The 27,643-nt window shown below is 38.6% G+C and overlaps 1 pseudogene; it reads right to left on the bottom strand.

The window, feature by feature from the left end:
• On the bottom strand, nucleotides 1-27,643 carry LOC114458805 (DNA repair and recombination protein RAD54-like; annotated as a pseudogene).

The following is a 27,643-nucleotide window of genomic DNA, read 5'->3' on the forward strand; positions in this document are numbered from 1 at the left end:
TTAGCCTGTAATGAGGGTTGATGGTGTCTGCTGGTCTCCTGCTGGTTGAGGTGGGATGTGCTGAAGAAAAGGGTGGAACTGAGCCTGACAGGGAGAGATCCTTTCATTTCCATCCAAGCAGAGAAGCTGCTTCAGCAGGTCCACAAAGGCTTCTCTGTCCTCAACCTCACCACTTTCTTCTCCTGGATGAACCTGCATTTCAATACAAAAGACTGGTCATTACATAAGCTCACACATCAGGCATATCGGTAAGTAGTTTATGGTCAAGATATCTCAATAACTTCTTGACAGTCAAGATTTAATCAGGACAGTGACATTTATTGACATTTATGTGAACATGTGAATAAATGTTGGATTACAAGTTTGCAGCTATAATTTTATGTGTAAACATCAGTCTATACATTTTTTCTTGTCATTTGTGACATTAAAATTTTTTCACGTGTAGATTTTTTATACACAAGCCACTTTCAAGTCTAAAGTCCCTATCTACAGTATAAAAACCCTGTTTCTCATTGAGTCTTTTTTACCTGCTGCAGCTGAAGCATCAGAACACAGAAAAGTGGACATTTTACACTCAACTTCTTTAAAAGTCACAAAAACTGTCTTGACATTAAATAATAACAATCAACTAGAAAAAATCTAAACATAAATATAAACAGTAGTTAGACTAACATGTGCAAAACTTAATAAAATAATATAACAAGATAACAGTAACAAGATAATAATAATAATAATAATAATAATAATAGTAATAATAATAATAATAATAATAATAATAATAACGAGAACTGCAAGCAGTTATGAAAGGGGGCCAGGCCTTCCCTCGCGACTCGGACCCCAGGTTTTGCGGAGCCCCTGAAAGTACGTCACGAATGATGACAGGCTCGTGGCGAGCGTCAGGACACAGGCCAACGTGCCATTTGCTGTGAACAGGTGGATATGAAGTTTTGGAAGATGTGATTTAAAGTGTGAAAGTTACAGACCAAAATGCATTTGCACCTATTATAGCGCCACCTCGTGGTACACTTTGTGGTATGGGTGATCTGTGTGCTCTTCTATAGTTACCCTGTAAATTTCACAGCCCTCAACATAATACTTCAGCTGAAATAAAGGTTTGTTTATTTATATGTTATGTAGTAATAAGCAGTGTTTGGAATAACGGCGTTTAAAATAACGGCGTTTAAAATAACGGCGTTAGGTAACAGCGTTTGTTTTTCAGAAACGGGCTAATCTAACTTATTACTTTTTATGCCGTTACAACGCTGTTATCGTTACTGAACGTTAAATGCGGTGAATTACATGTATTGATTAAATGAACTGTGATCCGAAAGCATCCCTGGCTTCTTACTCAATGTAGTGAGCAGGTGGGTTAAAAACAAGGTGAGCGATTATGATTGGCTAAGGCGACGTGCCAGCACTTGCGACACACACACACACACACACACACACACTGCAGATTGGATGAAGCAGCAGAGATGGTGAGCGTGGAGCAGTCTGATGAAAAGTTGTCATTTTTAAGGTGACGATACAAACACTACTTTAAATTAATTGTGGTCAAAGGCAAGAACGTGCATGTGAAGTGTTCTTTATATCCAGGAGTGAAGACTTTGTCAACATCCGCTGTAAGCAACTCAAAATTAATGAAGCACCTCACGACACATGCATCTAAAAAAATCTGAATTATTTGACGTATAGCAACTTTTTTTTTTTTTTAACAGTAATGCAAATAGTTACTTTCCTTGGTAATGAGTTACTTTTATTACAGAGTAATTCAGTTACTAACGCAGTTACTTTTTGGAACAAGTAGTGAGTAACTATAACTAATTACTTTTTTAAAGTAACGTTCCCAGCACTGGTAATAAGCCACGCCCACTTTGACCAACTGCGATTAACTTCGAGATACGGCCCCAGGAGCGTCCCAAGGTCATACCCACCTAATTTGGTAAAAATTGGTCTTGCCATTTAAGAGATATAAATTTCCCATATTTGCAGCGCCCCCTAGTGGCATAACTTATTAAAACTTTGCTTGTACCCTTGCAGTCACATGACAACCAAGGATCTCAGATTTGGTGTTGTTAGCATTTATTTTGACCGAGATATGCAACAGTTTTTATAGCTTTGCATATTTTTATAGCTAGCTAGAAAATTTTACTCAGTAATTATTCGCGCATATTTTGATCCAACAAAATGATTTTATCAACTTTAGATCAGGTCCAACTGAAGACTCTACGTGCCAAGTTTCATGGGGATTAAACAAAACCCCAAGGAGGAATTTGAAAAAGTAGGTTTTTGATATGTCGTGACTTACAAAGAGCAATGTGCTGTGGGAGTGGGCGTGGCCTATGTCAGAAGATGCGACTCTATGTAGGGAACATGTGGATATGAATTTTTTTAAAGATGTGAATTAAATTGTGAAAGTTAAAGGCCAAAATGTTTTTGCAATTATAGCACCACCTCGTGACGCTATAATTGGTATGGGTGGTCTGTGTAGTCGTCTATATCAACCCTGTAAAATTCACTGCCCTCAACATAATAATTCAGCAGAAATAAATGTTTGTTTATTTATGTGTTATTATGTCATTAGCCACGCCCACTTTGACCAATCGTGAATAACTTTGAGATATCGCCTCAGGAAGGACCCAAGATCATCCCCTCCAAATTTGGTAACAATTGGTCGTGCCAATTAAGAGATATAAATATTCGTTATTTGTAGCGCCCCCTAGTGGTCTACATCATTCAAATTTGACGCATACCCTCACAGTCACATGCCAACTAAGGAACTCAGATTTGGTGTTGTTAGCATTTATTTTGACTGAGATATGCGCCAATTTGCATTTTTATAGCCAGCTAGAAAACTTTACCCGAACAAACTCATAGAGTTAACTGGAGATTACGTCCAACTGAAGACTCTACGTGCCAAGTTTCACGCTGATTGGACAAAACCCCAAGGAGGAGTTCAAAAAAGTAGGTTTTTCAGTTTTTGCGATTTTGCTCCGAGAAAAGTTTAGGCGGAAATGGGCGTGGCCTAGCCAAGGTGATTCAGTGCTATTTAAGGAATCTGTGGATATGAAGGTTTTAAATTTGCAACAAACGGTGTGGGATTTATTGGCCAAAACGCTTTGACCTTTGTTAGAGCGCCACCTGCTGGCGGATATATGTGAATTTTTGCGTCCAAGGTCCTCTGGGGGTTTTGGACCCAACCACCAAAGGGCACCGCCCTACCTAGCACGGTTTAGCCTGCAGCACTACTTTTACCCAAGGAAACATAATAAATATAATAATAATAATAATAAAAATCCTTACGATTACAATAGGGTTCCTAGCACCGCTGGTCCTAGGCCCCACGGGCTTGGCCCCCTAATAAGTTACCCATTAAGTGGTGGGATCATCAGCTCTAATTTACAGTATCCTTCGCTTCCATTTTCTTTATGTAAGTGAGAAAAGGTTGCCAGCTAGTATAAAATTTCTGGCCACTGCCCCTTGTGGTGTATCGTATTTACTCATATTTCAAGAAATGAACAATATCAATCAATCAATCTTTATTTGTATAGCGCCAAATCATAACCAATGGAATCTCAAGGCACTTTACAGTAGAGCAGTCTTAAGGACGGACTCTTCATTTTATGGATACACACATATGCATATATACGTATATACACATACATATGTATCCCACACCCAACATGAATTCATCATGGTGGCAAGGAAAACCTTCTGTTAAGCAGCAGGAACCTTGTGTGGATCCCATTCCTATGATGAACAGCCATCATTTAATATCATTTAGCCATGATTGAAACTCGGAGGATGTTTGTCCTTCCATTTAAACATTATCAGTCGGCGTGCCAAAAGAGAACCAAAAGCAACCATAGTTTTGGCCCGACGACTGAGATGCAAGTCAGGTGGTATGACCCCAAATATTGCCGCTATGGGTGTTTGTTTTAATGACGTTTTTATGACATCTGTAAATGTTGAAAATATCAGTTTCCAAAACCCATCCAGTTTTGCGCAGGACCAAAACATGTGTGTAAGAGTGCCTGGTGCTTGCCGACAACAGTCACACAAGGGATCAATAGCAGGAAACATTTTAGACGTTTAGACATTTGTTTAAGACGGCGTGTCTTAAACAAATGGAAGAAGAGTGTATATTTCCCACAGCTCCCACAGTCCTAACCCCAATTCTTCCTCCAAACAGTTTTTCAACCTGATCAAAGGTTTCAAGTCGTGAGTGTTAATTAAAGAATAAACAAGTCCAATCGAGCCTTTAGAAGATGGGTTCAGTTTCAAAATCGAGTCTAGGAGAGAGCAGGTCGGTGTGGATGGAAAAGAGGACATAAATGTTGATACAAAATTACGAATCTGAAGATATCTGAAGAAATGTGACCTTGGAATATTGAATTTTGATGTCAATTGATCAAAAGATGCAAAAGTGTCGTTAATAAACATATTTCCAATTGTTGTGGCTCCTCCTTTAACCCAGACATTGAACGCTTTGTCCATGATTTATGGTTTGAAGAGATGTTTTTTTGTTATAGGGGCGTGGATTGAAATATCTTTTAATGAAAAAACTCTTAGAAATTGCGTCCATATCTTAAAAGAGTGTTTAATTATTGGATTTGAAGAATATTCAGAAATAAGTTTAAGTAAAGGAAGATCTGTATTAAGCAATGCATCTAAAGAGGTAGAATGACAGGACAAATGTTCCAATTGAAGCCATTTAGGGGTTGAATCAGAGTTTTGGGATCATTTCCAGTAGAGTATATTTCATATGTTGGCAGCCCAGTAGTAATATTGAAAGTTATTGTGGGAAAATCCACCATTTTGACAATGGCGTTGTAACATATTTTTATGTATTCTAGGTGTTTTCTTTTTTTTAATTTTTTTAAAAGGATTTTTTTGGCTCTAGTGGCCTTTATATGACAGTTGCTTGACAGGAAGGGGGTGAGAGAGAGCAGGGAATGACACGCAGGAGGGGGTCCCAGGCCGGGAATCGAGCCTGGACCCGCTGCAGGTGAGGAACTACAGCCTCCGTACATGGGGCGGGCGCTCAACCCACTGAGCTACACACCGCCCCCTAGGTGTTTTCTTATTCCAAATGAACTCCGATATTAGTTTATCAATTGATGTGAAAAAAGATCTTGACAGGAACAGAGGAATGCTCTGAAAAACATACAAAAATGTAGGCAGCACATTCATTTTAATTACATTGATTCTACCTCCTAATGATAAAGGCAGCAGACCCCACCGTTCCAAGTCTTGTTTTAAATGACACAATAATGGGAGGAAATTAGCTTTGAAAATGTCATTAAAATCATGTGTGATCCAGATTCCTAGATATTTAAATTTTCATGTGTTAGCTTTCAGGGAAAAAAGGTCAAAATTAATCAATTTGGCAGTAGTATTAAGTGGCATGATTTCACTTTTTTGTAAATTAACTTTGAACCCTGATATTTTGCCAAATTCTCCCAATGTGTTCAGTATGATCGGTAATTATATTTTAATTTACTACTTTGTATGCACTCATTTCATAATACAGATGTGAACTCTATACCTAAAAACAGTTCTTAAAAAAACAAAACAAACTATTCTCAAAAAAAATTACAAAGGCTATAGGACAACAAAACAGAAACAGCGAAAGAGAAAATTGAGCGCTTTCTTGTACGGGAACCACTGCCATAGTGAGACATCTCACTTCTATTACTCAGAGAACCAGGGTTATGTAAATAACCTATAGTTTTAAAGAGTAGATATCACACCTTATGGTTCACATGTATTTTATTAAAAATAAAACAGTCGATACAACAAATAAATAGTACATGCATGTAGAGTGTGACCGTGTTATACTAGGCCTTTCTGGTCTTCGTGGGAACGCTGGTGGAAGACAAAAGAGACCGCTGCATCCCAGGAGGCCTTCAGCACCTGGTCCCTCAGGCCTCTCCTGTCAAAGCAGTGGTTCCACTGGGAATAGTTACTGGTACAGTCTGAACCATCAGCAGGAGGCTGGACCTGTCTGCCATTCACACACGACGACAGCGAAACCTTACAGCGACACAGGAGAGAAAAAGACCAGCATGATCAAAAGATGAGACCCTACACTTTGTTTAACATTAACAATATATTAAATTCTATACAGTTAAAATAGTATTGAACAATATTACGAGTTAATGGATTTGAAGGTGAAAAAAATTACTTGAATTTGATAACTCATGATCATGTGATGTCACATACTAATTGCTAATTTCTTGCAACATGTCAAGCATGCATGTTAAGCTGCCATGTTGGGAATTAAATAAACCTTTCCCCACAAAGTCTTCCAGAATACTATTTTTGTTAGTTATATTACCAGGGATTTAAACCTTAAGGTTAGCCACAGGTGTAGGGAAAGTTGATGGTCAGTAGATGTTGTAGGAGGTGAAGTAGGAAGGTGGCAGAGTTATTGCACAATGTGATTTATGTTTAAGTAAGTTAACAAATTGTTTTATCAGAATTGTATTTGAAGTTAATGTCATTAATCCTTAAAACCCTCTGTAAAACGTGACAATTCATTTTTTAAATATAATTTTTAAAGCTACAGGGAGACATTCCAAAAGAGTCAAAAAGACACATGAAGCTCTAGAGCCACAGGTTACAGACCCCTGCCCTAACCCAAGAAATACCAACATATTCCAAATGTGTCAGAATTCAGTAAATGACACTTAATGACAGTCTTCATGACATCTCATTCATGCTAATGTCATAAGAATGACATTAATGATAGCGTAAGGTCAGCCTTATACATGAAACTACAAATTAACAAATAATCTAAATTTCATTTTGTGCTTTCGCTTTTTAATTTTACTTACCTCATTGATTCATGTTATTGTTTTTATCTTTTTTTGTAAAGTGTGCCTGATTGTTATGAAAGGAGATCTTAAATAAAATGTATTATTATTATTAATAATAAGATAATGAACAATTGTTATTAATTCCTGGTGCAAGAAGTGACTTTCTTATCATTTCTAAATTTGAGAAAAATATCTATCATTATCATTACACAGTAATTAGTAGAATCGTTTAACTACATATGATGCAAACAATAATAACATTGTAAACTACAATATTTGCATTTCCTGAATAAAATACAAGTGAGGATGCAGGTGCTGGTCCACGTCACACTGCATTAGCTTAACATTAGCTAGCATTAGACTAGCATTATCATTAACCTAACAATAACACTAACCTTGCATTAGCCTAGCATTAGCACTATCCTAGCATTAACATTAGCCTAACAATAGCATTAATCTAACATTAACACAAAGTTAGCATTTGCATTAACCTGACATTAGCACTAACCAAACATTAGCATTAACCTAGCATAAACCTAATATTAGCATTAACCAAGCATTATCATTAACCTAGCATTAGCATTAATCTAGCATTCCCAACCTAGCATTAGCCGAGCTATAGGCTATAGGATAACAAGTGCCTGCTGCATCCTCACTAATGAGTTGTCAGAGGAAGCGTTTACTTGTCGTGTGTGTCGCTGGCAGTGTCTTCGTTGAGAGTGAAGAGTTCTCGGAGCTCGCCCAGAGAGAAGTGGCGCTCCACGTCCTGTTCCTCATCCACTACACAGCTGCTCAGCGCTTTCTTATGGGCCTGTCTCTGCAGGATCTTCTCCTCAATGGTCCCAGTCTGTCAGCACGCACACACACACACACACACACACACAAATTAAAGGACTGGCGACTGGTTCTGCTCACAGCCAAGTGCACAGAATTGATTTTAAATATATGTTAGTTTATCACAATAAAGGATCTTTCCCATAACTCGCAAAAAGTAACTAAACCTCTGCTTTCTCCTGACCTGCCACGTGGAGGGAAATGATGATCAGTAAGATGGCGCTGGTGTATGTGGCCTGTCGTCTACCTCTGTCCACTATTTTTGTGATTTTATTGTTTTTGACACTTCTTATTAATGACATCGACTCCCTCCTGGTGCATCACCGTCAGACACTTTTGGATCTTCATTTTTCTGCCGTTAATTTGAGGCAAAAAGAGCAAAAAACTGTGATCCTTTCAACTTTTGTAGATGTGCCACCTTAAATGCTCCGTACCACATCCTCACCTGCCTGGAGACACAGAGGCAAACGAGGCGGTCGGCTGTTAAACTCAAGGCTTCCCTTGTGCTCTCATCAGATCTTGGATTGATCCACTGCATACCCTGGCAACTTTGTGATCCTGCGATCTCCTACTTGGTTCCCGTGGTGGGCTCTGGAGTCGACCCCCAGTCCGGTGCTGTCTTTCAAATCTCAGGACACACGGAAGAAACGTGGAGAATCTGTGGCATCTGACTTGGGCTCCGTGCCTTGCCTCTACTCAGGATGGCCTCTCGGTTCCTATCAGGATGGCGCTGGTCATTGCAAGATCCCTGGCAAACAGGTTCCAGTGGATTGGATTTTCTCTTCGTAACTGAGGCCTGGCTACGCGTTGGCGAGTCCACTGCTCTCTCGGATCAGTTGCCTACTGACTGTTTATTTTTTAATAGTCCGAGAAAGTCTGGTAAAGGAGGAGGTCTAGTGATTATTTTTAAGAAGAGCTTTGTTTGTAAACAGCTCTCAGCGCCATCTCCTCCGTCCAGCTTTGAACTGTTTCTACAGTATTTGTGCTGGGCTGATCCCAGATGGTACTGTGTGCTGTGATTTACAGACCAAATACAACAAGGATTTTATAAATGACTTTTCAGACTGGTTGGCCGAACTAATGCCAAAGTATGATTGATTGTTTTTTAATTGTTCGGCATTTCAACATGAGATCCACAAAGTCATGTGTGTTGTCCTGACAACACACATGACTTTGTGGATCTCATCCAATCTTGGTGCAATGCGTAGTGGGTCACACACACCAGTTAGGTCATATTCTGTATTTGTTCTTGTGTAATGATGTCTATTTTAAATTTGAATGTGGGTGATGCAATTTTATCTGATCATAAACCTGTTGTTTTTTACTTTTCCTTTGCACACAAATTTAAAGCTCCAGCTCCAGCCTCGCTCTCCAATGTGGTTAACTCCTCCACCACAATACTTTACTTCTGACTTCACTGAGAACTCTTTGGTGACTCTGGGTAATCTGTGAGCTTAGATACAGAGCATCTGCTCACACAAGCTGAATGTCTAAAAACCCTGGACTTTGCGGTGCTGCTAAAAATGAAGCGTTTAAAACCTAAACCTCAGCCTTGGTTTAACGATGTTACCCGGATCCTCTCATTGATGGGCCTCAGCCAATCAGCTTCGATGCCTCCACTGAGCTCTGTAACACATTTTTGCAGTTTTTTATTAATAAGGTTGCTCATGACCCTTCTATCTTTGTCCCCTGCTCAGCTACCTTTATTCAGTTTGAGCCGACATCCTTACAGAAATTAAAGGAAATTGTGGATCATATGAATCCTTCAGGCTCCCCTACTGATGATATTCTGCCACGCCTTTTTAAAGACATTTTTCTCACGCTCGGACCATCAGTTCTTGCGATCATAAATAGCAGCTTGACTTCTGGTGTTGTCCCTGTTGCTTTTAAACATGCTGTAGTAAACCCACTTATTAAGAAACCTGCCCTTCATCCCTCAGTCTACTCTAACTTTAGACCCATCTCTAAGCTCCCATTCTTGTCTAAAGTTTTAGAGAAAATTGTTTTTAACCAGATTATTATTTCCTCTCTGCAAATAACATTTATGAGGATTTTCAATGAGGTTTTAAACAAATTCACAGTCCAGAAACTGCACTGTTGAAGGTTTTTACTGTAATGATATCTTCTTGGAAACGGATTCAGGGAACACAGTGATCCTTTTGTTTTTAGATCTCACTGCTGCTTTTGATACGGTGTACTAGAGGTGGGCGATATGGGAAAAATATCATATCACGATTTTTACTTTGTGAAATCACAATCACGATTTTATCACGATTTTTTTCATTCAAATCATTTAGACTATTTTAACGTTCTTTACCAATAAAAAAAACCAAATCACCTTCTTAAAACATTGCCCTAAATGGAAAAAAGGAATAAAAGATCATTTAGGACAAGGAAATTATCTTTCTTTTTTTTTTTTTTTAAATTGTATGTAAGCAATTCATCAAACTGGTTTCTAGTACAATTAACATCAAACAAAAAAGCTGACAAGTTATTTTAGTCACACAGTCTTTTTACTTTGTTTAACTAAAGTGGTGTAGCATTAGCAACACTTGCTACATAACATGCATCATATCAGTCTAGTGATTTCTATTTGTTATTGAGGTAACACACTCATATCAATAAAATCCTACTTTAAGCAGTGTTTGAATCCCTCATTTCACACAGTTCAGACAATCATATACTTTACAAAATAAAACGTTACTGCTTTGGTTACATTAGGCCTGGGTGATATGGACCAATACTCATATCTCTATATCAAAATGGCACAAGGTGATATAAACTTCATTTATTATAATTTTTTTCAATAGCTTTACAAGAAAAACAATATTGGGTCAAAGTCAGTGGAGCCACAAAGACCCTTTTACTAATGACTAGCAACACAATAACAACATTTTGTGTCACTTTTGACTTTTTCCTTCATTAAGGCTGAAATGTGATTAAATTATGTAGTGTTGCTTTTTTCAGGGCAGCTCTGAGTTGATGAAAGTAGTTTTTAAAGTAAATCACATTCAGGACACTGTCTCTTTAAGAATATGGAAACAGCCCCGTTAGCTACAGCAGCAGATCTCTGCTACAGCGCAGCGACAGAGAGTTAGTTATGGAAGAGAAACACATGCAGTGTTTTCTCAAACATATTTCAGTGTTTCAACACTCAGAACTGATGGAGTTTAACAGACAGACAGACATCTGCACTGAGCCTCTGACAGACAGGCGTTAACACGAAGGAAACAGCACTCTAAGCTAATTCTGTGTCCGTACACTGGGGGGGGGGAGCCGTGTCTGCATCATATGACTGTGTATGGACCACAGACATATGACGCAGACACGGCACCACAAGGGTTAAAATGTGAACTACAGACGATTCTACAATCTCCGTGATTTGGGAGATCATCGTCATGTTGAAATCCTTAACGATCTAATATCATCATATCGCACACTCTCGATTAGAGCATTGAATTGGGCTCAATGGGGCAGATCTTAACTGGTTTTACTCATATTTGCGACAGAACTTTTATTGTAAAAATTGACTGTTTTACATCTGACTCTGTGCATCCATCTTGTGGTGTTCCTCAAGGGTCTATCCTTGGTCCCCTTCTTTTTGCTCTGTACCATCTACCTCTGGGGTCTATAATGAGAAAATATGGCATCTCGTTTCATTGTTATGCTGATGATTGTCAGATTTAGATGCCCCTGATACCCAATGATTCCTGCTCCTGAGGTTAAGGCATGGATATCTTTTAATGTTTTTAGTTTGAATGAATCCAAAACAGAGCCTATTCTGTTTGGTTCAAGCAAATCCAAAGTCTTGTTCAGTCTGGACTCTATGAACAAATATTCAAAAAAGTCTGTGACCAGTCATCGTGGACTCTGGATTTACTTTTAATAAGATGTCAACTTTACGTTTTAAAAAAGAGCTTCTTTCAGCTGTGGTGCATTGCTAAGTTTAAACCTGTTTTAGGTAAGAAAGAACTAGAGACCGTTATCCATGCTTTTATCACAACACAACTGGACTAGTGTAACTCTGTCTATGTTAGGCTCACCTCCAGCTGGTACAAAACACTGCTGCCCTGTTATTGACTGGTAAAAGAAGGCAGGAGCATAAAACACCTCTTCTCTCCTCCTTTCACTGGCTCCCTGTACGCCAAAGAATTGATTTTAAAATTATTTTATTGACATACAAATGTCTAAATGGCCTCCATCCATCCGACAAGTCTGAACTTCTTCAGCCATACACTCCATCTCGGGCTCTACGCTCAGCTGGCCAGCAGCTCTTGGCCGTGCCGAGGACGAAAAGGAAGTCCAGAGGGGATCGGGCCTTCTCTGCGGCAGCTCTAAGGCTATGAAACGAGATAAATATAAGAGAGGCTCCTTCTGTTCCCATTTTTAAATCTCTTCTGAAAAAACAGTTGTTTGCTGTGGCTTTTAACACCGTCTGAGTCTATGTCATTTTTAATTGTTCAATGTTGTATTTCTCTTATATGTTATATGTTTTATTGTACAGCGTTTTGGTCAAACCTTGTTTGTGTTTAAACATGCTTTATTAAAAAATTGGAATTGGAATTTAAAAAAATGCCTTGATTATGGGCGGGAATCCTGGAGCAGTTAAGACATGCCCAGTCCACACTATTAAATCTCCAATTACGGTAACAATCTATGCTATGCTAACTAGCTACTCAATACTCAATATACCTCTCTATTCACTCTTCTCTCAATCCAACCTACTCACCACAGATTGTCGAGACCACAGTTGATTTATCAAAGGACCGGGGGGCTAACAATGCTTGTTTGTGACACAAGATGGTCCCATAATGTCACATGATCTTGTTCTCAGCCAATAGCAAAAATCAATTGTAATAGCTGGGTTTCAACACATAGAAGGCAGTCACTCACATTTTACAATAAAATATGCCAAATTGAAATACTTTGACTAAAATGTTGAGAGTTGGACCAAGATCAATCAACAGCATTACTTCATACCCAAATACATTTGTATTCAGTAGAAAAAGTGGTTTTCAGGAGGGAGTGTTGTGTTTAAGTTTTTTGTTGCTGATTTAATGTGGTAGTATTTTCATTCTGTTAACTGTGTGCACTCACAGAGAGGAGCCTGTAGATGTAGCAGGTTTTCTTCTGACCGTCTCTCCATACCCGAGCCATCGCCTGCTCGTCGTTGGCCGGGTTCCAGTCAGGATCAAACATGACCAGACGATTTGCACCAATCAGGTTGAGGCCACACCCCCCAGCCTTACTGCTCAGCATGAAGATGAACTCTGGGTTCTGAAAAACAAATGCATTCAGGTGCAGTTCCTTGGGTGTGTTCAAAATCCCATACTAGCGTACTACTCACATTAAGTCAGACGTCAAAATGAGTATGTAGTGCGCTCACACTAGATAGTATGAAAAGATTGAGTACGTGAGAAATACCCAGATGTATGCTATATCGAGACATTTCCTAAGTATTGCACGGTGGGCACACTAATCACACAGAACCGCCGCATGATGCATTGCAAGCAGAACGTAAAATGGTCATGGAACCGGCTTCAAGCTAAAAAATTAACATCCCCATTTCAAAACCCCTTTTGTAAATAGGGCTCTTGTTTTGAAGTTAACTGGAAGTTTTGTCAATAGCATGGAGGTTCTCCCAAAATCTCTGAAATGTGGGAATTAAATGTGTTTTCCGCAAGTTTTATGGATCAAATGAGCACATGTTGATATTCTACCTGGTCACTTTCTCACTTAAAATGTTTTCAGATTTTTGTCGTTATAGGTTCCAAAAGCATTTTGAAAAACTTGGAATTATACTTCAATGGGAACGGTCCATCATCCTAATCATACTATTAATATACAGTAGACCGCATATACTCGTTGTGATTGTAGAATGTTAGTGGGACATTTCGAACACAGCCCTCATTTCTCATATCTTTCATTCTTGTTCCACAAAGTCACACTCACAGACTGAACGTTGAACCTTTCAACAATCTTGGCCCTTTTCTTGATGGACATGGTTCCATCCAGGCGAACATACTGGTATCTGGAACAGACCGACACAAAGGTTCACACGTCAGAGAAAACTAATGACCAAGGTCGGACATGGGCAGCGTTTCCAAAGCACCTTCTAGATCTGCACAGCTTCTCAAACAGGTCCAGTGTTTGCGTGTAGTTGGAGACAAGAACCACCTTGTCACTCGTAGTGGTCCTCGTCATGGCCAGTAAGTAGTCCAGAACCAGCATTTTTCCTAAAACAGAACAAGTTATGATTAAAAATGTGTGTGCAGCTTACAAACCACTAAACAGAAATTTTATAAAAACTACAATTTTATTAAACACAAAGCTGGGGAACCATGTTCGAGTTCTGTGGCTTACACTTATGTAGTTAAAAATGATTAAAATATGTTTCATTTCAAGTTTTCCCATTTCAGTTCTGTTGAGGATCATTTTATCTTCTTTTTAAATAAATTGAAATTGAGGGGTATACGGACAGGAATAAGGCTCAGACGCCCACGCCAAAGACATTAACACCAATATCTTCATTGATTAGGAAGCCTGACAAGGTAACCATAAGATGAAAAACAAATTAGATGATACATAATATTTTTAGTGTATTTTACAGATGATTTAAGACATGTGTCAAAACTGACCCGTTATCAAGGGAGATGCTAACAGAAAGCTATCACAAGAAGAATGTTGTGTTTCATGGGGTTATTTATTAAAGGCTCAGTAATTGTGATTAATTAAATTTGAACTTTAGTAATTGTAAACGTAATTGTAATTGACTTTTAGTGGAAAAATAATCATTATAATTTTAAGTGTAAAAAATGCTGGTCACTATAATCATAATTTTGTTGGAATTGAGCATAGATACTTAAAGACGTTATTGTAATTGAAATATGTAATTGAACCCAACCCTGGCTAGTAGTGCTGACTCATCACTGAAAGGCATCACAGTCAGGGAAAAAGATTGATAGATATCGATCTCTACGTACGGATACATGGACACATCTTTCCTAGGGAAGATTTCCAAGGAAAAGTTAATAGTGTTGTGGACATGAAGCAGTCGAATACTTCAACACTTCAACTGTTTATATGTGGCACTCAATGCCACATATAAACAGTGTGCTTCACAATCTAAACAAAAACAATCAACTAAATAAAACAATAGAAAAAAATAAAATGAATGAGTTGGGAGGGCGTGTCCATAATAGTCCCAATATTACTGCGGATCCCACATAATGCCTCATTCAAATTTGAAAAGTACGTCTTCAAATCAGAGTTTTGAATCAAGTGTTATTTTTTGTCTCTACAGTGTGTGTGAGTATTTATTATTGAGGGCCTATAACAAGCATGAGTAACTCTATAACTACATTCATCATCAACTTCATCAATTCAACAATTCACTTTTGGCTTTAAAGTTATGACGTAACAAAGACAAAAAAAACTATAACTTGAGCGTCTCTTCACAAACATTGGCCCTCAGAGAGTTATAAATGCAGGAGATTTCTTCCTGTTAAAAGGGAGTTGTTTCTTCTCACTGTTGCTAAATGCTTGTTCATGTGGATCTTGTTGAGTTTTTTCTTTCTTATTATGAATTTTATATTTTGATAAACGTATTGAGATGACTGCTGTAATTTGTGCTATACAAATAAAGTTGAATTGAATTAAACACTCTAAGAATCTTTATCATATGCAATAGGACTTGGTAGATTGTTGTCATAAAACTGGAGATTTAGCCCCGAGCTATTAGAGCTAGCTATTAGATAATAAGCTGCATTACTTGTTGAATGTGCTTCCGATGAGGACGTTCTATTATATTTGTTTAATTCAAGGAAGCTGATGTTGATGTTTACAGGTTCTCACCTGAAAGCTGCGGTTCCACAGCTTTAGGGCAGTAGCCTGAAGGAAACAGGTCCAGTGCTCCCTCGAAGCCTTCGTTCCCTTCCACACATTTGTCATAGATGAGAGCAGGGTCTGGTGGAGAGCACAATCAGGTGTGGAGATACGACCATGATTTGAACAGCAGGTGATGCAGAACTCACGATTGCAGAGTTTCTTCAGTGAAGTGATGGAGGACAGAGAGGAAACACTGATTCTGTCCTCCTGTAAGGACTGCATGGCCTGCTTCAGGAAGCGTTTGTAGAGCTGTGTCTGTAGAGGAGTCAGCCTGCAGGGCATCATGTACTCAGAGTCTTACATAACACAGACATACACGTGTGTTCCTGCAGCTTCTTTTTACACTCAAAGGCTCCTTACCTGCAGCACACAACCTGCTCGATCTTCACAGGAAGATACTTGGAGAGGATATCAGATGTTCTCCTGATCAAACACCTGTGGATGCAGGTCAAAGAAATCCAGACAAAAAACATACAAAGTGAAACAGCTGAAATAATTAAGACAAGGCAGAAAATCAGCCGTCCTCGTACGCAAGTGTAGAAAATCCTCTGCTTCGACAAACATTAGAGAAAGAATGGATTCTCAGCTAGGTTCAAGTAAATGGTGAAGAGTTTGTTATGGAATCAGAACAGTACCATAATGAATGAACTCTTGCAGTTGTATTTCAGATTCACAAATGCACACGATCTGTTTCACAAATATATATTTTATGCAAAATTGTAATAGAAATTCTGAAATGCACAAGCTCTACTTCACATTTTGAGGCACACTTGTAATATAAATCCAAAGGTAATGAAAATTTCTGAATATGCGTTTACAAACTGCTTCTGTGCTGTGAAACCTCTGTGCATTTGTGAGAGAAATGTGTGTGGTCAATTATGAGACTGCCTTCACGTAGCGGGTCAACAAACGTCACCATTGGCTGATAAAACTGATTGACAGATTCATCAGCCAATCAGGTGTGTTTGGTTTCAGCCAATCATATAGCTTCTTACATTTTCTCCACACTCTTGTTTGAACACTGCATATGCGCACATATCAGTAGCTCTGCAATTGGTTTAAAAGTGTTGAGTTTTTAAACTTCTTCTTCAAATAATAATAATAATATAAAAAAAACATGGGCAATATATCGATATTCAAGATATATCAAGTTTTCCATTTTGGCGATATAGAAATGTACAATATCACTTATATCAATATATTTTTAGTTTATAGCTCATTTTGGATTTAGACTTGTTTTAGGGATCAGTGCCTTCACTACTTCTCAGAACAGCATGAAAAGCACAGTTAGATGGATTCATGAGTGCGTCCTAACCCAGATCTTTTCCTATACAGGTCATACTCCAGAACTCACTCACACATGCTGCCCCTTAGAGGAGAAAAAGCCAAATATGGCAGTATATTGTGCAGCGGTTTGTTAATAAAAGTGCCTGTGTGGCATTTTTCATCAGCAAATTTGAACTAGAATTGTCTTTCTGGTAAAATTTCTTTGAGTTAAAAATATCAAGATTTATATTGTATATTTATACGTCGCCATTTTGAGAAAAATATTGAGATATGACATTTCACCCATATCGCCCAGCCCTATTTGCAATCACATATTTTAGAACAATAATAAAGCTTTATTATTAATGATCATGCTAAGGCCATTCTAGTAGCCCCCACCCCCCTGTTATGACGCCCCCCAAATATGGAACCACTGCATGGTGGCATTGACTTTGAAGAGTTAACGGGTAGAAAGCAGTGAGTGTTTAAGTTAACAATTTATAAACTGAAAATATCTGATCCACTGAAAGAAGATGTCATTTTTCCACGTCTTTTCTCAATTACAATCGAAACACAGAAATTATGGAAAATCTTGTATCGTTCACATTTTCCCAAGTCATTCCTGAAGCAGTAAGGAAAGTCCTACTTGTGAGCTGGTGGCAAACCTGTTGACAACGCTGATCAGCTCCTTGAGTTTCTCCTCTCCTCGCTGTCTGTCTCCATCACTGGCATCAGCATCCCGACCCTTCAGGATGGGATGTTCAAAGCGCTTTTTAAACTCGTGGGCTGTGCCTGGTAGAGGGAGAAGAAATCACAGGTACTGTATGTGTGCACGAGGTGGACAAAGAGAGCGAGTACTCCTCACCAAGTATGCCAGCATTCACAAAGTGGACTAAGCTGAAGAACTCCAGCAGGTCGTTCTGGATCGGAGTCCCTGATATCAGCACTCTCCTCTGAGCGCTCATGGCGTTCAGAGCCTGGTACGTCTGGTTGTCAGAGTTTTTCAGACGGTGGCCCTGCGACACACGGCCATTACAGCAGTTCATCATTCCCTGATCGCTCCGATGGCTGAATGAGTTCAAACCACACGTACCTCATCACAGATGACGAGTCCCACTTTGCAGCGGTGCAGCACCTCAGCGTGCAGGCGGAAAGTCTCGTATGAGATGATGAGGATTGGGGTTGGTACTCGCAAACCATGCTGAGCAATGAAATTCTCTGGAAAACATGAATAAATGTCAAATTCTGTCCGTACTTTCTAATAAACACCAGAGTGTGAGCACATCATAAGCTCTTTAAAGCCTTCACTGACTGAATGACATGGAGTAAAACTAGTGACCTAGCCGTCAGCGGACCCCTTTACGCATTAACTTAGCGCAAACATGGTCCCATTGAGTACATGCTAGTTTAGCCAACTAGCCAGTTAACGTGGATTTCATTTCAAAATGTTTCCTGGGACCGCTTATTGAGTGCACCGCCCTCCCCCCTGAAAGCTTCGTGTATCGCAGCGGTGCTCCGTGAAAACGTGATCAGCTTTAATCATCTTCCCCTGCTCAGTGTTGGAACTGTTATGCCTGGCTAACTAAGAATAACTCAGTCCGTTCTGTAATTTTGGTCTTTTAATTCCAGCTTTTTGTCCGTGCTTCATAAGTAAACATTCACAGTCAGCAAGCTACCTCAAGTACAAACGTTTCAATGGGAACTTTCGGTTTACAAAATAAAAGTCCGTTGGAGCAACGTTATTAGAATGTTACATTCGAACAACATCTCATCAGAGCTACAGACAGTGACGTGCCGTCAGGGTAGGTAAGGTAGGCAGTGCCAACCCAAGGGTGAATTGATATTTTTATTATTTGTTTTAATTATAATATAATTATAAATTATTTAATTTTCCATTTCCAATAGCCTACAGTACCTAAGTGTAAAAGTGTCAGCATTTTGTGATTTTCATAGCCCAAATTACTGCTATTTCCTGGAACAGCTGCAGTCTCACTCCGCTGTAAGGCAGAGGGAGGCCACGCCCCCTCCCAAAGGCACGTTGCTCCTCTGCCTCGGCTCCCAATGCGTGGTTTTATGTGTTTGCGCATGCGCAGTCAGGTCCCCAAGATGACAACCATTTACGTCCAAAGGCAGCGTAGAGATCTGCCTTTGGACGTAACCGCACTATGCTAAATGCTATACGTAAGTTCACAGTACATTAGTGAATAGATACCACGTGACCGCTGCTGCTATGTTCTCTAGCTAGTGGGCGGGATAACACTACAGTCAGGATGACAGCGCTAGAGACAATAAAGAAACTTTTTTTGAGGAAAAACGACAGCTTTTAAAAGATGGGAGACCAACATCTGAGTTAATTTAATCTAAGTTGATAAAAACCTAATCAATAAATCTGATCAGATTCAGTAAACCATTGATCCCCGAGAGGAAATATGGTGACATTAATGCTGTTCTCATACATCTTTATATGACATAAGAGGAAGAAGAGTCTTCTTCCTCTTCTTATGCGGTGTAATCGTAATAATAATATTGTTGTAATAATAATATGTTAAACCTTTCCTGTTAAGCCTCCCAACCGTGGTCGAAAGGCACAGGGGAGATCCGGGTTCTCCAGGGCCGGAGGCTGCTACTCCTCCGGGGCTAACACCCGCTCGTCACACTCGGCAGAGTTGATACCGCCGGCGTATAAGAACCAGGCCGTGTCGTTGTTTCAAGGCTGCACTTTATTCCTCTCTTAAACACGTTTAACTCCCTAGCTATCTCCCAGTCGCCGTGTAGGACTCTCCCTCGTCTCCGCGGCTCTCTCCACACACCTGCGCGCGCGCACACCTACGTCACTCACCTGCGCCACTCACATTCACGCACTGAGCTGCCCTACCTTAGAAACATCTCACAACAAATAATAATTTTTCCGTCTCATAATTTTAATTTGACGGACTTCCGTCACCCTGACGGAAAACTTTAATCCCTGAGTAGCTATCTAATGATAGTAAAAACTTTCATTAGATTAAATGAATAAAAAAGGTTTCGGTTACATAGCCTATAATCAAAAACACTGAGATATTCTGGAGATGGAGGATAAGAGCATTTTTAAACAGAGACACAGAGGTTAGAGAGCGGATCGATAATGGGAGAATGTTCCAGTCAAATGGAGCTTTATATTTGAATGAAAATTTACCGACTACTTTTTTGACTCTATGGGACTACAAGATATGGTTGATCAGCATGACACAAACTGTATGACGATCTGAAAGGAATTATATATTGTTTTAAATAATCAGAAAAACTTAAATTAATACATTTAAATATAAATAATAGCCAGTGAAGCTGTCGTCTAGATGCCCGAGAGAGCCATGACAAATGTTCATACACTTGGCAGTGGTGAGTTCTGAAGGGACAGCGGAGGATAAATCTACACAGACTATTGTACGTGACATTAAGTGGTTGGAGAATCGTGGCAGTGGTGTTTTGATAAATAATATCACTGTAATCAATAATGGGAAGAATCAATTGTAAAATTATCCTTTTTCTAACTGAGTAACTAAAACAATTAACTGAATGATAAAGCAATTTTAAGCGATAAGAAATTTTGTTTGTAATAGTTTGTATATGAGTTTTAAATGACAGTGAGGAGTCTAGCCATAGACCAAGATATTTAAACTGATCAACAACTGGGACTGGTGACAAATCAGAAAAAGTAAGTTTAATCTCATTGGCTGAGACTGGGCGAACCCGCTTCTGGAACAACATAAAATTTGATTTCGAGTTATTGAGTAATAGTTTATTAGATTGTAGCCAGGATTGAACTGCATTGAAGTCATGCTGAATAGAGTAATTAATATCTGAGATATTAGATTTTGCAGAATAAATCACGGTGTCATCAGCATAAAGTTGGATGTTACAGTCATTGCATGCAAGAGGGAGATCATTAATAAATATTGAAAATAAAAGTGGGCCAAGAGAAGAACCCTGTGGAACACCTTTCTCAATAAATAAAAATTCAGAGTAGCTGCCATTGTAAAACACACACTGTTGCCGATGATGAAGGTAAGAATTGAACCAGAGGAGCGAAGACCTATCCAGGCCTATAGAATGAAGTTGTCTAAAAGCAAATAGTGATCGACCATATCAAACGCTTTGGAGAGATCTATAAATAAAGCACCAGTAAGCAGATTATTGTCAAAGCCAGAAAAAATACCATTGGTAAATTTTAATAAAGCAGATGTAGTAGAGAAGTGTTTTCTAAAGCCAGATTGAAATGGAGATAAGAGGTTATTGGTTGAGAGGTGTTCTGATAGTTGATTAAAGACTATTTTCTCATAGACTTTAACAATACTATTAATCATAGAGATTGGTCTGTAGTTATTGACATTACTAGTGTCACCCCCTTTATGCAGGGGGATGACCTTTGCACATTTCCAGGCAGAGGGAACTTCACATGTACTAAATGATAAGTTAAACAAATCGGCTAAAGGAAAACATAGAACATGAGCGGCAAGCTTGATAAACTTGGTCTCAATGCCGTCTGGACAAGCACTGCTATGAGAAAGTTCATTTATGATGTGCTCTACTACAGCTGGGCTTACCCTACTGAATGAGAAACTGCTGCAAGATGGAGCATCAGAGGAAGAAAGTGAAGGAGGAGAATGGACCTGTGGAAGTTGTGAAAAATGTTGGCTAAAGGCAGAAGCAATCGCACCAGAGTCATTGGTAATTACATCATTAATAAGCATATTATGTGTTGCAGAGTTAGATTTACCTGATAATTTGTTTATTTGCTTCCAAAACTGTTTAGGATGTTTAAAGTTATTTGTAAGACTGTTTTTGTAATAATTTGATCTAGCATTTCTAGTTTGCGCGGTACATATATTTCGCAGGTGTCGATATACATCCCAGTCAGCAGCAAGCTTAGTTTGATTAAATGTTGACCAGGCCTTATCCCATTGTCTAAACAGACTGAGGAGTTCTCCATTCACCCAGGGAAGATGGCTTCCTTTAACTCTGATTTCTGTAAATGGAGCATGAAGATTAATAACATTTAGCAGTTCAGAGGAGAAATAGTCCCAGGCTTCATTTATGGAAGGTATTAAATAAAATCTGTCACAGTTAATATTTAAAATATCGTTAATAAAGTTTTCACTGTTTAACCATTTTGTTCTACGAACTTTAATAATTTTTGGGGGGAGACATGGAGGTTTAATTTTCCATATACAATACACAATACAGTGATCGCTAAAACAACCAGATAACACACCAGAGTCTAAAAAGCGCTCAGGGTGAGTTACTAAGATCAGATCAAGAAGAGATTGTGATGTGGGACTAATTCTTGTAGGGTCATTAATCAACTGGGAAAAGTTTGAGCTATTAAAAATGTTTCGCTCAGATGCAGAGGAAGGAGCCAACCAGTTTATGTCACCCAGTAATATCATCTCATTATTACGGCCTAAGGATGAAACTGTAGACAATATATTTTTCACGGAATCAGAAGGGGAGTTAGGAGATCTGTAAATATTACCAATGATTTATTGTTTATTTTCATGCAAAATAACTTTTACAAACAGACCTTCAAAGTGCACTGGTTTTTCTTTTGGGTGAATAAGCAGAGATTGAAGATTAGATGCTGTAAAGGTGGCTACGCCGCCGCCTCTAGAGCCTCGGTCTGCTCTGTACAAAATATAATTCTCCAGATGAATATCATTGTCAGAGATGCTAGAAGAAAGCCATGTTTCAGATATTGTAATAATGCAAGGTTTATTGTAAGTTATCCAGGCTCTCAATTGGTCGATTTTAGGAAGTAAGCTTCTAATGTTCACATGAATCATTTTAAGACCATTAACCATACTTAATAAAAAAGAAAATATAGAGAAAAAATATAAAGCAATTTACAACAAATAAGAGTGAGAACAACCAGTCAAGAGCAAATATAATCATACATACACTTCCACACCACCACACAATCACACATACATACATAATACAAGAAACAGCAAACAGCAACAAAAACAAAACAGAAATCTCAGAACAGAAATCTCAGTCTGCAATATTAAATTAGGGAGATCTTCTTAGACTAGATAGCATACCAAAATGTATATCAATCAAAGACATAGGATTTGTTAGAGAAAAATTAAATAAACCCTAATTAATGTAACAAAAACAGAAGCCACTCAACCATTAATATTATTGACTTTATAACAGTCGAATCTGCTGCTCCAAACAGTCAAATAGACGGGATATGCATCAGGTGATTAAATCACGACAGCCACCGTTTACGGCAAACAGAGAACAGCGTGCACAATAGTCAGCAGTCAGCCGCATCAGATCAGAAACTTAAATATAAGTGACACGCAGAAAGAAGGTTTACAGACCAGAGTTGTGTGGATCATTTGGAAACGTTACGGATGTACACGACCACCTCATCAGGAGAACGGAGCAGTAGGAATTTGCCGTTATCTGCATGGATTCGAAGAGTAGAGGGATAGACCCAGTTGTACTGTATCTCCAGGTCACGGAGCTTCTTCTTTGCGGCATTAAAAGAGCGGCGCTTCTCCATCAGTGCCACACTGATGTCAGGATAAATATGCACTCTGGCTCCATTGTACACAAGCTCCTTTTTGTCGCGGGAGAGATGGAGAACTCTGAGCTTCTGCTGAAAGTAGAGGAACTTTACAATGATTGGCCGAGGACCTGCTTTGGAATCACGTCCGATCATTCCTGGAGATCGATGTGCCCTCTCGATGACCAAAGGAGAAGGGAGGTTTTCTTTACCGAAGAGTTGAGTGAGGAACTGCCCGACAAAGCGATCATGTCCCGGCCTTCGGAACCCTCTGGAACACGGACAAGACGTAGATTTGAGGACCTGCTACGGTTCTCGGCGTCATCCGCTTTTTCAGCCAGGTAAGCATTTTGTTTTTCCAGGGCCTTAACCCGTTCCTCCAGAGTAGACAGGGTGTCTTGATTAGTGCTAACCCTGGCTTCCAGCTCACCGACTTTAGCACCCATCGACACGAGCGACTCTTTCATAGAATCCATGCTGCTTTGAATGCAGTCCAGTTTAGAGTCAAAGTGAGACAACAAGTCATTTTTTAATTGCTGTAGGGTATCGATCAAAGTTTTGTTAGTGACCGCATCCATGCCTGAACGAGCCGATGTTATAAGAGTCACAGGGCACAGGTAAGTAAAGCACGTTGTTTGACTCTCAAACTGGGCCCAAAAACAGAAAAAAGTACTAACAAATGGCAAAGGAAGTGGCAAGATATATTTAGGTTGAGTGGGTCACTGCATTATCAGCATTAACAGCGACAGACTGAGATAAATGGAGAGCTCACGCCAGCCCTACTGCACTGTCAGCCATCTTGAACCCATCTTCATAGTTAGCAATCATTAAAATATGTCTCATATTTACTTTTCCCACCAAAATAATGAAATCTAGAGGTATGCCAACAAAAAAAAAGGAACAGACGTCCACACCAAAGATATTAAAACCAATATTTTCATTGATTAGGAAGTCTAACAAGGTAACCAACAGATGAGAAACAAATGAAATCAAAGGTAATATTTTTTAGTGTATTTTACAGCTGATTTAAGACATGATTCAAAACTGACCTGTTATCATTAGAGATGCTAACAGGAAGCTAACACAAGATGAAGGTTACATATCATGAGATTGTTTATTAAAGGCTTAGTTATTGTGATTAATTGTTGTTAAACTTCAGTAATTGAGAATGAAATTGTACTGATAATTGACACTGTAATTGTAATTGAACATAGACAATTGAAGAAAATGTAATTAAAAAATGTAATTGACCCCAACCCTGCATACAATACAATATAATGCAATAAGTGACTGCTGCAAATCGTACTTTTGTAACCAAGGTTCTGATGCTTCTAACCCTAACCTGCTACCCGTGCATCTTCCAGAACTCAAACAAGTCCCTCATTGGTTTCATCTTTTATATTTAAAGTGTGTCAGTACAGGAAAAGGAAGTGTTTTACTGCTGTCAAACTGTTTTTAGTTCAGGCGCCAAAGATGGAGCAGTTTGATCTGCAGTGGGCCACAGATTTTAGGAAGGACAAAGAGCAGATTTAACAATAATATGCCCTAGTTTGCACTTCCACGTATTAACTGATATGTAAGATATGTGAAGAATCAACGATATTCAAGCAATGAATGACACATCAATCCAGCAGGATCTTGCCTTCAAAAGTACTTATTTTTGGGACAGATTTTTGTTTAATTTAGGGGAATTTTGTGCTATTGTTTGCATGATACGGGCGACCATGGCTCAGGTGGTGGAGGGTCGTCTTCTGATCGAGAGGTTGGGGGTTCGATCCCAGTCCATGATTATGTGTCAAAGTGTCCTTGGGCAAGACACTGAACCCTAAGTTGCTCCCAATGGTCGACTAACGCCTTGCATGGCAGTCCTGTCCCATTGGTGTGTGAATGTGAGAGTGATTGGGTGAATGAGCTGATATGTAAAGCGCTTTGAGACTGCTTCACTGTGGTTATAAGGCGCTATATAAATCTAGTCCATTTACTATTTACTATGAAATTACAGGATTTTAGAAAAACTGGGAGTTCTTTCAACAGTGTGAGATTAAAAATGACTGCCATCATGTGATATAAGCATGAAAAAACTGAGCCCTGTAAATATTGTGGAGTTTCACTGGAGAGACTGAGATATGTACAACTGAATTATGTCATTCACGTTTTCTCTATACTTTTTTACTTTCTTCTGTGGGCCACATTGGATGCTTTAAAGCAGGTTGTCAAACTTTTTTGGCTCAAGAAACCCCCTCCTCTAACTTTTGAATTCAAGTACCCCCTTTGTCCGACTAGAAGAATTTAAAGATTAAGATTAAGATTAAGATTAAGATTAAAGATTAAATCGGGCTTTCGCCTTTAATTGGCCATGTAATGTTAGTACATTATTGGAATTTGTCTTCTGCACTTAACCCATCCCTGAGGAGCAGTCGGCAGCCATTTTGCGGCGCCTGGGGAGCAGTTCGGGGTTAAGGGACTTGCTCAACATCCCACAGTGACGGCCCCAGTGAGGCTTGAACCGGCAACCCTCCGATTACAAGCCCAGCGTCCTTAACCACTAGGCCACCACTCCCCTTTGCTTAGAATTGTGTGGAAAAATCACTTTAGAGCACAGTGATGGAATGATGGAGTGATAACACACATTAAATAATGCCATTTTGTAAATTTAGTGCCCCTGAATAGATCTATTTCTATAGTTTTTATCATTTACGTCATTACCCTCCTGTAGTGGGACCAAGACTGACCCTTGTATTTTCAGTTCATGTTCTAATCCAGATTATTTTCATCATCATTTTTTGGTTTTTTGTTGTTGTTTGTCTGTTCTTTTCATTATTCATTATATTTTTCTCTAATTTGGTTCTTTTCATTATTCAGTATATTTTTCTCTAATTTTGTATGTTGTTGTTATTATCTAAATCATTCTCTCTCAGTGTGTGTTTTTGGTGTCGATTGGTTGTTTCTTATTTGATTTTGTATGTTTCTCTGTTATTTTTGTGTTTTTTGTAGTGATATTGTGTATTTTTCTCTCATTTAGTGTCTTTGTTGTCGTTTTGTGTGTTGCTGGATATAATAAGTATTTTTCTCTCTTAGTGCATGTTTTTGGTGTCGTTTTGTGAGTTGCTGGTAATATTTATGATTATGATTATAATTTTTAATTAAAAATAAACATTATAAAGCCCCATGTTTTTTACGCTTTCATTTGTTAAATTTTTTTTCGCTCTCGCTCAAGTACCCCTGTAGTGCCATCACGTACCCTCATTAAAGTATTCATGAGTGTAAACCTCACACTCGTCACTGTATTCTTCGTCACATGGCAATGACTTTTTCTTGCTCTTATTATAATCCTATTTATTGCTTTAAAGATGTACATTGAGAATCATTTTGTTGTAGTTTTTTTATGAGCTAATCTGACTTACTGCTGCAGTATATATAAGAATGGTGTCTAAAAAACACAGGCAGTCTCAGGCATCACAAACATAAAAGTAAACACAAAACAACAACTCAAAAAATACACAAAAATACTCCAAAAACACAGAATACGATGACAAAATAATTCAAAATGACAACATATATACACAAAACAGACTCCAAAAACATAAAATGTGGCATAACACACAAAAAAAAATACAGAAAAAAAACAGGACCACAAAACTACACCAAATTATTTAAAAAACACAAAAGAAATTAAATACAGAAAATGACAATAAAAAATACCAAAAAAAATGAATACCAAAACACAAAATGACAAAAAAAAATACACAGAATGACTGAAAACACAACACAACAAAATTACAGAACAGGGCAACAAAAATACACAAAATGACTCTAAAAACACATAAGGAGGCTAAAAAAAAATACAGAACAATATAAGAAATGACAATCAAAAAAAAAGTACACAAAACGACTGCAAAAAAAATAAAAAATAAAATACAATAAGGGAGAACAGAAATATGCCAAAGGAGTCCTAAAATACAGAAGAAAAAACATAAAACAACAACAATGATGGCTCCAAAAACACATGATTCTGATTGGTCATTATTCTAACGCAGACACGTATGTTGATAATGTGACCCTCACATCAGACAAACACAGTTTTGTGGCCCTGCTGTGATGAAAGTTGTCATAATGTTCGATATTTGGATTTGATCTGAAGTGTAAGAAAAAGAGTTGCAGGTTTACCTCTCTCTGATGAGGTCTGAGGACTTTTCCTAAAACTGGATCCACAACAACATGTACTGGTAGTTTTTCTCTAGATGGAGGATGAGAAGTTGTGTTACATTTCACTGACTGCAAACAT

Source organism: Gouania willdenowi, unplaced genomic scaffold, assembly GCF_900634775.1.
Source record: "Gouania willdenowi unplaced genomic scaffold, fGouWil2.1 scaffold_188_arrow_ctg1, whole genome shotgun sequence".
NCBI classification, from domain to species: domain Eukaryota; kingdom Metazoa; phylum Chordata; class Actinopteri; order Blenniiformes; family Gobiesocidae; genus Gouania; species Gouania willdenowi.